The sequence below is a fragment of the Emydura macquarii genome, unplaced genomic scaffold, assembly GCF_026122565.2.
Source record: "Emydura macquarii macquarii isolate MOO-44397 ecotype Brisbane River unplaced genomic scaffold, CSIRO-AGI_Emac_v2 contig_3080, whole genome shotgun sequence".
Taxonomy (NCBI): Eukaryota; Metazoa; Chordata; order Testudines; family Chelidae; genus Emydura; species Emydura macquarii.
Window position 1 is genome coordinate 1,667,455 of NW_027133217.1, and position 11,955 is coordinate 1,679,409.

The 11,955-nt window shown below is 42.9% G+C and overlaps 1 long non-coding RNA gene across 1 annotated transcript; it reads left to right on the forward strand.

The window, feature by feature from the left end:
* Positions 1-460: 460 nt before the first annotated feature.
* Positions 461-4,193, forward strand: LOC137141554 (uncharacterized). The gene is made up of 2 exons (XR_010916666.1): positions 461-636; positions 2,604-4,193. It is a non-coding gene; the product is annotated as an uncharacterized lncRNA (long non-coding RNA).
* Positions 4,194-11,955: the final 7,762 nt, after the last annotated feature.

Below are 11,955 nucleotides of genomic sequence, written 5' to 3' on the forward strand. Positions count from 1 at the left end.
CTGTTGGACTGTTTGTTCTTGTTATACATGACAAGTTCTACTTGATAGAGCCATATATCTTGGAGAAACATTCTATAGTTGGAAAACCATTTTTTTTTTTTTTTTTTGAATGATGAAATGAAGAACTGGGGCAATTCAGGTGTCCCAGACGAAGTTACTGGGATACCAGATGAAAAATTGGGACTAGTAAAAGTAGGACAATGAGCAGATGCTAAAAATAAATATTTTAATGAAAACTGAGATTCTGAAGGATAAGATGCTGGACTAAAAAGGTAACAGGTCATCTCACCTGGTGTGATCTGTCCAAGTTTGATCCCTGGTACTGTCCAGTTTACCCATCCCTATTAACAGCGGTGCCAGTGTTACAAATCAAACAACTCAACTTGCACATATGTCTTTTCTTCCCCACAATTTTCAGATGACAATTTTTTCTTTTCAAAGTAATTTGTCCTACAGAACAAAGAAAGAGGAGCAGCGGGAGCAACAGCGGCTGCCTGGTTAAGCTTTTCAAACCTGGAATGATAGCTAGCCTCGCTGTACGTGGAAAAAACCCTTCAAAGTGCTTTCGACTTCATGTGTCTAATTCTCTTTCTCCACTAAGGGCACTTATACTCCAAACCCATCTCCACTGCAACAGTAAGTGCCTATATTTATTTTCAAGATGTCCTTGTCATTTTCACACTCTTCATGTGATGCATGAAAAACAATTTGCTTCTTTATTGCTAGATGTCAACACATCCTTCCCATCTGTCTCTATAAGCAGTGGTAAAAGAAGAGTGAGGGCAATGTTCCTGTATTATACATCTATATAATTTCTAAATGTGAGTGAGTTCACTGCTCAGAATGAGGAGATTAATGGCACTGGCTTTAGCTAAGCATAATATCTGATGTTGCTGTGCTTCCTCCATGCAGCTCTGCCAGCCAAGTTCCTCACTTAGAAACGAGTATTTGAATTTTGCAGGTTTGAAATTTTCTTCCTTCTACTCCTTTTTTTGCACACCTCCCCCCACCTCATGGCACCATGAAGAGGCTGAAATAACAGACGTGCTAAACTTGTTACCTAATTGTTGCTATTTTAGCAACTGAAATACCACAAGGAGACCGGATTTCGTTCTCTTAGCCCCATCGATCACTCCTCCTTGCAGTCTTTTTGAGAAGCCAATGGGTGACAGGGCAGCCTGCCCCTTTAAGACCTTTTTAAGCCCTGCCCCACCACATCTGGGCAGTGTGTGGGACTTTCACGGAAGAAAGCCCAGCTGTAGGAGGCTGATTAGGGAGTAGTGTGGACTGATCACTTCTTCCTGAAGCCCAGAAGCCAGTGAGAGGGTTTTCCTGGGACTCTTGTAGATCCCTGACGTCAGGAGGACTGTTCACAGACCCTAGTCAGAGGGCTCCAGAGCAGTGTTTCTTAATGGCCAGTTCGTGGACTGATGCTGGTCCCTGAGATCACCCTGACACAGTTTAGGCAGGCAGCAAGCCGGTCCCTGGTATCAAAAAGGTTGAGAAACTCTGCACTAGAGGACCCGGCACCCAAGGAGAAGAAAGAAGGTGGTGTGTCCTGATGCAAGGGAGGAAGAAATATTTGCAGGCTGTAGTGTACGGCCTGCAGACACTGGTGTCCCAGGAGAGGTGGGAACACATATGGCTCTGATGGAGGGGTAAGCAACCTGGAAGGCATTGGCGGGCTGGGCAGAGAGGCCAAAGACCAAGGGGATAGCAAGAGAAAGCTGCTGCAACACCCCACTGGCTCGTGAGGGGGCACCCCAGGACGGTGTCTCTCAGAACCGTGGGAAACAAACACCTGCGAGGCCCTGGTGTAAGTTCTTAGCAGCAGCAAGCTCCGCTATTCCACTTGCAGACCGGGCACCTCCCAGTGAAACACAGCAGAGGCCAGATTTGGGACTTATTCTGCACCACTGACGTCAATGGGAGTTTTGCTATTGCCTTCAGTGGGTCAGGATCAAGCCCTTTGTGAACTGCACAAGTGGGGCCTGGAACGAGATTGACAAATTTATTTTCACCTGGGACATATCAGGATTTGAATCTAGTTCACCAGAAACACCTCTTGCACTCTTTAGTTTTTGTTTTGGTAATAGGTAGCATTATGTACATATTTGATCATAAATATCAGTAATGTACATTATTTGGGAGGTGACAGAGCCTTTCTTTTATTTTTTTTATTTATTATATATATTATGCTGGTGTCTGGAGGCCTCATCCCTGTAATGGCCCCATTATGCTGGGCCCTACACAAACACATAATAGAGAACAGTCCCCCTGAGTCCCTGCACCAAAGAGCTTTAGGAAGTGTCGTCATCATTACAGAAAACCATACCTGCATATAGGCTAGAGATACAGTAATGTATTTTTCTTTTCTGTAATGAACAGAATATTATAGTAAATATTCTATATATATATATAGTAAATATCAACCATATCATTAGCACATACAGTAAATGGTGAAAAGTAAATTAGAGCGCAGATACTCAGCTAATGTAAATTGGCATAGCTTCATTGAAGTCTGGCCTGAGATTCTTAATTTTATTTTTGGTTTTAATGAGCTAACCTGTTGTTATTGACATGTGTCGGTTTTATCTTCACAGTGGCACCTTAGTGGCTTCAGATTTTGGGACAAGTCTTCTTCTGAGGTTACTCCATTAAAGACAGAGGAATTAGGCCAACAGAAAACTGTGAGCTTGTTGCCGGGCTAGGTGGGTGAAATTCTATGTCCTGTGTAATGCAGGACAGTGGACTAGAGGATCTTCATGGCTCCCTGTGGTCTTAAAATCTATGACGCCATTCATTTTACTCATCATTACTGTAAAATATTTCTGTTCTCCTTTGAACTGGTCTTAAACAATTGCGCCGTAGCTTGAAGTTCTCATGCATGTGTATCTGCTATTGAGGCCAGGGGGAATTTGATGTGCAAAAAGTTTCTAGGTTCAAGCCTTACCCTAATAAAAATGACACACTTTTTTGGAGGCAATCACCCCAATTCCTGCTGTATTGCTGTTGTAATATGTAGGGCCTGATTCTCTGTTTCACCAACACCCCTTTGCATTCACTCGGGTTGGTCAAAATGTTTCTCTTGAACATGCTTTTGGATGGAGAATTGGGCTTTTGAGTAAAAGACCTCACCCAGAATATGCAGTGACACTCAAACAGCTTTTCCAGGCAGTAGGGTTTATATGTCAACTGGAAAACAGCATAGGAAGCCCTTAGGTTAGCACAGAAAAATGAATGCTGATCAGCCCACAGCTTCAGCCAAGCTAAGGTGAACTCCATTTTCAGGCTCTCTCACTGTTTCTCTGACTTCCTTCCTTAGTTTCTGGGTGACAGACCCTGCTCCTTCCAGAAGCCAACCCTTTATTCCCCCACCTCATACATTCCAGTCTTTCGTTTGTGAGCTGGGAATTTCGTGCTGAGCAGTGGAAATATGAGTCATTGGAGCTTGCATTGTCTTGCTGGCCCACTTGTTGATCAGGATCAGTTTCAACCAGTTCCTTAATGACCCTTCATTCCACCTGGACAGAGAGGTCACATTCATGCCTATGTCTCTTAGCCTTCGGCCTGGTCTATGCTGCCACTGGCCATCAACGGGACATATGCAAGTGAAAGGAGTAAAAAGCACAGTTCTAACGGTCAGTAGAAGTAGGCAGCTTAACCGCAAGGCACACAAGGAGCTATGCATTGCAAATCAAGTAGGTAAAAGGGCAGAGATAAGACAGCCCTAAAGTAAGACAGTTATCCATTAACATAGACAAATAGAAGCATTTTATGATTCTGGTAAAGCCATGTATTCAGCTGTTGTAGGGCTATGCTAACATTTTTTAGAGTTTGTCTTAGTTTCCCTGTAGCAAGCATTTGTATAAAATTTTCTAGCTTAAGCAGTTTGAAACAAACAGGAAGATTCTAGCCTAACCGCAACATCCTTTTTCCTGTGCAGAGGCTAAGATAAAAAGCTAACAGATGCATTTTTGTATAGATAAGTAAGAAATGTATGTACGAGGCGATCGGAGAGATTGTACGTCCTAGTAGCTCAGCCAATGGCAAACGGACAGGGAAGCAGCGTCGGAGTAGGAAGTATGCTATGTATAAATATACCTGTTGCGCAGTAAAAATTTGAGTCCGTTTCCTGACTATGGTTAGGGGCGGTCTCCCTTTTGTTGCAATAAAAGAAACCTATCTCTGAACTACGACTATTTTCTTGTGTGAACAGGGGAGTAGGCTAAAGTGCCGTGATTCTCAGGCCTGTTCTCAAGGGGAGAACAGGGGAGTAGGCTAAAGTGCCGTGATTCTCAGGCCTGTTCATAACACAAGCTACATAATGTAGCTTGCACATCTCCTGTCGACTTGCTTACATTGCCATACCGCAACGTCTCCACTGTGCAGCATCGATGGGAGATGCCCTCTGGTTGACGCAGCCTTACCTTTTTCGGGGGTGGTGGATTTAACGTGTTGACCGGAGAGCACTTCCAGTATCGATTTGAGCGGGTCTCCACAGCCCGCTCAATTGATCCCACTGCATCGATCCCGTGCAGCCCCGGCAGTGAAAACATACCTTCAGTTTGAGAGCAAACTTAATCCTTTTCCCCCCACTGGGTAGCAATGCAAAATATAGGGGAAACCGAGGCATACATAGGATCCATAAAAAAATTATCAAAAAATCCCTTTTCATCACACATATATGCAATATATTTGTCTTTAAGGATAATTAAAATTTCTCTTTGTTATCTCTCAGGGGTTTTTTTGTTTGCCGATTTGTTCCAGTTAATTTAGAAATGTTTAGAAGCTTTGTTTCTACCCCATTGTTGTTACCTGCACGACAATTTCATCGCGCCTCGGGGAGCTAGACAGAAAGTTTTCCCATTCCGCAAATGTGAATAGCTCTGATAAATAAAACTGCCTTTTTGTTTGCTTTTAATCTCATGCATATAAATGATATACAGAATGGGAGCCGGTAACGCTCGCACTAAAATAAATAGCAAACAGAAGCCTCAGGGAAGCAAATGGAAAACAGAGAGCAAAACCCTCCTGCTAAAAACATAAATATGGCAAAGGATGAAATCGATAGCATTAAATGGACTGTCTCTGGGACATTTCTGAAGGCAACAAGAGATGCATTCACCAGTAGTGCCATTGTCATCACACTTAACACAGATTGACAAAAGTATTGATTCACCAGCTGGCCACTGCAAATTAATAGGAAATGGAACTTCTGTGTTCCGGCACTAATGTTTGCAATGTACTGACACAGAGCTTTCTTGGGCCCCATGCTGCTGCTAGCGGGATGTATATTACTTGTCCGGGGCAGACTCGCTCTGAATGCTAAAGCAGCTAGCATAGCATGGGCAACAGGCTCGTGTTAAAACACATTTTGTGCCACCAGGGAGAAATGAGAGAGGAGCAGTGGAGAATGTCTTCCCTTTAACAGCCTCGTTAGACTTCCTGGCTCTGAGGCCCTGATGGCATTGACCTTCCCAAGCAGGTAGATTCCTAATAATTATTGCTACTCAGGGGTAATCAAGTAATGATAATTAGCATTCTACTCCTGCAGCCTTCATCTAAAAATGCCAGTCGGGTTCTATCTTTCTAACAATTATTGGCTGTGCTTTCATTACAACTGATGCTGGGGGCACAATAATGGAACATACAGGGCCTGATCCAAAGTCCATGGAATCTTTATATTGATTTCAGTGGGCTTTGGATCCGGACAACACAATGCGATCTGCCTTTCCACAAGTGGATGAAATGAAATCTTTATTTAATTTTTGCTGCTCAGTGCAGATTCCTGAATTTAGCAGTAAATTGTCTTGTGTTTGGGTGAACTGACCCAGCTGTGCATCCAAAAGGTGGTGAAAGTCAGAGATGATACCCAGCTTGTTGCATCACTTGGCCTTGACCTGATATTGTATCTGCAGGTTGGCTAGATTTTGTGGTTTGCTTGTGCATCATGGTGCATCTTGGTGTTTTGTCCACGTTTCGTGATGTGACGTGACGTGACGTGATGCAATGATATATTCTCAGAATGTTGTCAAAACATCATCTTCTTGTCACTTGATATCACAGTATAAGGAAGTTTTGATGAACCCCCAAAAGTGATTTTAGCAATCAAAAGGCAGGATTGTCTCATTAAAATAGGAACAAGGCCAAAATATCAACAGGGATGGTAGTCTAGCAGAGTCACTGTCTCAGCAGGGAGAATCTAGAAGAGAAAGGAGGCAAAGAATGATGTAGGGTCAGTTTAAGAATAAGCAATGCAGCTGACAGCTTGTGGCTCAGTGAAGCCTCCATGCAGGCTTAGCAGCTCACAAATAGTCTTCATTTCCTTTCCTTTTGACAGCAGAACTGAAGAATGACAGAACTGTTTGCCAGATTCTCCTTTGGATGACAGGATCTTAGAGGGGAAGTAACTAATGGGTCACACGATATTTCTCTATAGCAGTGTGATATCCATCTTTTGTTTGTGGGTCCAAAGACTGGCTGGAAGGTGGACACAAGGCAGATAAAATGAAAAGAAAAACCTCTTCATTTTAAATGATCATCAAAAATACGAGATTTTTAACAGGGCAGAATCTCTCCCAGGAAATGTGGGTAAAATGATGCAGTTTGCTGATATTTGCAGACAGTACAGACAGCCTATTCATTGTTCATTTCCTGTTGGGTCGTTTCCATTTATGGCAAAAGCAGGGCATCCAGTGGATGATTCAGCTTCTGATGGCTCCTACATGAGAATGATTAGGCAGGTGTAAACAAGTGGCTTACTCCTGCCTTGTGGCCATTTTGCACATGGCTCCTCGCCTCAGTTTCCCTCTGAATCCCCAGTAACTCCATGGAATCTTGTCCTCTAGTCCAACAACAGTTTATTAATAAAACATCATGCAGACATCAATTACCAAAAGTCCCATCACAAAATCCATACCCCACCCTCATTGCCTGCAAACTTTAGTCCATCAGCATAACACATATCAACTCTGGTGTCTTTCCCCACATTCAAGCTCTTATTCCGCAAGTAAACAAAATATTCCTTTTTTCTCCCCCATTGTTCATTCCATTGTCTTCTAGCTGGGAGAGGTTCATGGCCTTTCTAAAGATGCCAGCCTCATGGGGTGAAATTTCCTGGGCTGTGGTTCATTAATACACTGTGACCAGGTAGTTTTTATGATAGAAAATAAGCTGACAGTTCTAGGTGAGTGCTTCATCTGCTAACTCATTGAACCTCTCATTTCCAGCCAAGCCAGTGTGATTCTTCATGACTCTGGAAATGTATTTGACTGTGGAGGATGGTAAGTACTTGCTGCAGAGTTTGCAGTCGTTCAGGTTAGAAGTGGAATGTGTACATCCAATGGGTCTTGTATAACTTAGGGGCTGCAGAGAATGTGGGAGGAAAAGTGGCATAGATGGGGAGCATAAAATGGGAGGTGATAAAAATACTTTGTATTTCTCTAGCCCCTTCCATTGGAATATCTCCAAGCCCTTTTCAGATAGTAATTCATTCCATTCACAGCACCCCTTTTAACGGGGCAAATTAAATCCTTATTGTATCTTTGTAGAAACTAGGGAAAAGAGAAGATAAGTGGTATGCCCTAGGTCTCACAGTGAATTAGAGACAAACATGGAACTAGAACTCCAGAATCTCAGCTCTTGTCTCATCACTAGGCAACCCTTCCCTCATACGGGCGGTTGGGCTATGGGGGTCCACTCTTTCGTTCAGTGAAAAGGAAAGATTTTTTTCCTCCAGAGATTTTAACAATTGCAAACTCTTGTGAAAATTTACAAAAATCTGAGTGTTCAAAGGGGTCACTCATATTTTCCTCCTCCCTATTCCTGGACCCGATGTCTTTCTAGAGAATATGCTATAGCACAAGCAATAGATATGAGCTTGATGCAGAAATTGTTGGGTGAAGGTCTTAGGCCTGTGTTATTCAGGAGGTCAGATGGGATGTTCACTCTGGGTCCTCCTCACCTTAATATCTATAAATCTATGTGCTAGATTCAAGCGTTCTATGAACAAGCCAGAGAGGAAGAAATTTCCCACCTGAGTCCACTGCAGTTGGTCCTTGTGTGTGTAAGCTGTGTTTCCTCCCCACATAGTAACAGATCTATCGCCCTGGTTTTCCTTGATCTGCAGTATTTTTGCAATTTTTTTTCACACTGTTTTTTTTTTACTATTATGAGAAAGATGTTGATGAATGCTGGTACCTTGTCAAGCTGGGCCAGCCTAGAGCTGGACAAATTTGTTCATCTCATACTTTTTTTGTGTGTGTGTGTGGGGGGGGGGGGATGAGATTGAGCAACACTAAAACATTCTGTGAGTTTGTGTCAATTTCACTCAATTGTTTTGACTGGAAAAAAAACAACCCCTAAACTCTAAAAAAATCTTTCAATTTTTTCATTTCAAAATAACTTTTCGTTTCAAAATTTCCTTTAATTTTTTAAAAAATGAAAGCATTTTAAACTAGTTGAAATGAAAATAAAACATTTTGTTCAACCAGAAACCAGTTTGTTTGTTTGTTTGTTTTTCAGAATTGCCAGCAAAGTGAAATTACATTATTCACACCGCTCCAATCTAGCTGCCTCTCTGAGTACTTACATGACTGTCCACAGCATAGTTTCTGACTACTTCCCATGACTTAACAGAGGACAAAGTCAGTCAGCTGTGAAAGGCCATATGTTACATGGTGTTGGTGTTTATTTGCGGATTGGCTGAGCCTGCTCTAAGACGGGTATATGTATATGCGTGTGTATATTTCCCCCCATTACTATTTAAATATGAATATATAGTACTATAGTAAATGAAACAACGAATTCACACTGCTGGCTCTTTTGGATAATGCTGATTGCTAATTTGGCTCCTGAACCACTGAGGTTTGAATATCACTGTTCTAGAGTCATTTTTTTTCAGATTCATAGACTCCAAGGCCAGAAGGGACCATTGTGATCACCAAGTCTGATTTCCTGTGTCACACAGGCCACAGAAGTTCCCCAAAATAATTCCTAGAGCAGATCTTTTAGGAAAACATCCCATCTTGAGCTAAAAAGTGTCAGTAATGGAGAATCCACCTCAACCCTTGGTAAATTGTTCCAATGGTTAATTACCCTCACCATTACACATTTACGCCTTACTTCCAGTCTGAATTTGTCTGGCTTCAGCTTACAGGCATTGGAACATAGTCTTCAAGGCAACTGCCTTCCCAGTTTGATCTGGCTGGATTTTATTCCATTGCCATGGTTATATTTCATATCCCGCCAGCCTGCGTCACACTGAGTAGGCCGTGTCCCCAGGCCAATGTCTTCTTACCACATGAAAGGCATCTGCCCACTGGGTGAAATCAGCAGGATGTTTTGTGCAGTTGGGTACAAATCAGGGCGAGTATGGGTGGCAGAATCAGATCCTGACTGAAAACATTGCCAAAAGTTTCACACAAGTTCTTTGCACAGCTTCCTGTGGGTTAAATCCTGATACTTTCACTCACACTGAGCAGTAGTTTACTTCCCAAAGAGTCCTGTTGACTACTCCTCTAGTAAGGTATTCCTCATCGTGTGAGGGTGTTGGAATCTAGTCCTATATAAGTGTAAGAGTTCTTCTCCTATTTTGCTGAGCATCCAGCCCAGTGCTCATTTGAATACAGGGTGCGCTGGAGCCATAAAGATTTCCCTGGGGTGATCTTTTCATGTGAGAGAGGAAGCTGATCCGGTGATTAGGGCACTACTGGTAGAATCACATTCAATTCTCTGTTCCACCAACAACTGCCTGTGTGACCTTGGGCAAGTCACCTAGCCTCTCTCTCTGCCTCAGTTCCCCATCTGGACAGTGGGGATAATAGCCTTGCCCTACCTCACAAGACTGCTGTGAGGATAAATACTTTAAAGACTGTAAAGAAGCTTTGAGATCAACTGAAGAAAGGAATTATAGGAGAGTCTTACATAAGAGTGTAAAGTGGAGTTGTTATTATTTTGTCTACTTGACCTCGCTGTCAGGAAAATTGTCTAATATCTATCTTTTGTTTTCCCTTATCTAGCTTCAGGCTCACACTCCCAACTCTCTCTTCCTCTTTGGCCACTGTGAATAATGTTCTGTCTTTTCTTTTCCTTTTATGTTTCCTTTCTGGGTTTTTATAGATTTTTACCATGTCCCCTCTCTGCTGCTTCTCTTCTAAACTCAGAACATGACTGAGAAATGAAATCATCTGTGAGCCGAGAAAGAATAAAGCAAAAGCAGATACACTCAATAAACCAAAAAAGTGCCTAAGACAGATCTTGTGGCCAGGAATGAGATAGAGAATACATCCAGGCTTGATCACAGCAGCATCCTGAGAGCGTTTACATCAGTTGGGCCAAATTCTGATGTGAGTAAGGGTAATAGAATCTGATCTTATGCTATTTCATATTGATTGAATAATTGTGTTACTCTAAAATCTGCTGGGCTTCTTCTCTCCATTCCCCTTCCCTCCGGAAAACGGCTTAGCCTAGTAGGGGACAGGACCTGTAGTGAGTCAATGGGTCTTGACATTTGAAAAACAACACAAATGTCAGGGGATCTTATTCTTATTTCTACTAAGACCTCTTTACACCAAATGAGCAATGTAAAGGGGCCCTACACTGAGAGTAAATGTAAAGAGCTTTGTCTGGATGGATCTTTCTTTCTTTCTTTCTTTCTGTGGCTACATCTTCACCGACGGCGGCAAATTCACCACCATCAGATCGATTTCTCTGGATCGACTGAGTGGTCAGTGAAGACCCGCTCAGTCGATCCAGAAATCAACACATTAAGACCACCTTCTCAAGTGGTGTAGTGCTGCATCGGCGGAGTGCAGTGAAGACGGCGCGCAGAAGAGAAGCAGAGAAGTCGACAGGAGTTAAAGCACGTTTTTTGCGTAGCTTGCGTAACTCCGGCTGACTGCCGCAGAATCTCGGAGGTAAGTGAAGACAAGCCCTTAGTTTTAAACCAAACTAAGGAGGGACAAACATAGATGAGCTAGCGGGAGGAGAAAAAGAGAAGTTTGCCATAAATCAAACTGCTGATTTTCTTCACACATCTAGTGAAAGGCAGCATCTGCCATTATACGTCTCCCGGACTACTCATTCCTATTCCATGGGGGCTCAGAGGCCATGATGATGGGCAAATAGGAGTTAGGAAGGGAGCTGGAGAGATGTCTAAGTCCTTGGTCCCCCAGTGGAGAAGAAATCAAGCAAACAACCTCATCTGGCTAGCTGCAAAAGACTCTTGGAACAGTTAATTACAAATAAACTTCGCTGGCTGTAATGTGGTAGTTCTAAGGACAGGCTGTGCAATGGAAGGAAGTGCTGGTGTATAGCAAGGGACGTCCGAGAGACTTCCTCAGGCAGGATACTGAGTGACACCTCGCATGCTCACGGTGACATCTCTGCCATGGATCTATGTGAGAAGGGGAAGCCAATGGAGAATAACTCTGGAGATGGCACTGTCACTTTGATAGAAGCAACAGCATCACAGAATAGGTAGCAGGCAATCCTAACCCCTGTGAATATTAAACAGTCTCTCAGGGAGCCCCTCCAAAGGAGCGAAGTGCCTAGAGGCAGCTTTGTTGTTCCGCCTTTGAGTGTGTTGCATACAGATCTTCATCAGCAAAGGAGTGTGAAAAGTGTCTGCACACCGCAGGAACTGCAAAAAGCTCTGCAAAACATCTTTCTAATTTCTGTTCCCCAGCAGGGAATCCAGTGATTTTTAGTTTGACAGCACTGTATCTTCCATTAACAGAGTTTCGAAAGAACCTAGCACAGAAAGATAATACCTGCTTTCGAATGCCACAGTGGAAAATACCTTGGTTCTTCCTCCCCTTCCCCAAATCATGCTTAGAAAAACACATGAGATTTTTTTTTTTTTTTTAGCTTTTTGGAATCAGGGCCCCAGATTTCCCCCCTGCATTTGGCCCTCTTCGCACCCATCCACCTGTACACAGTGGCTCTAATGCC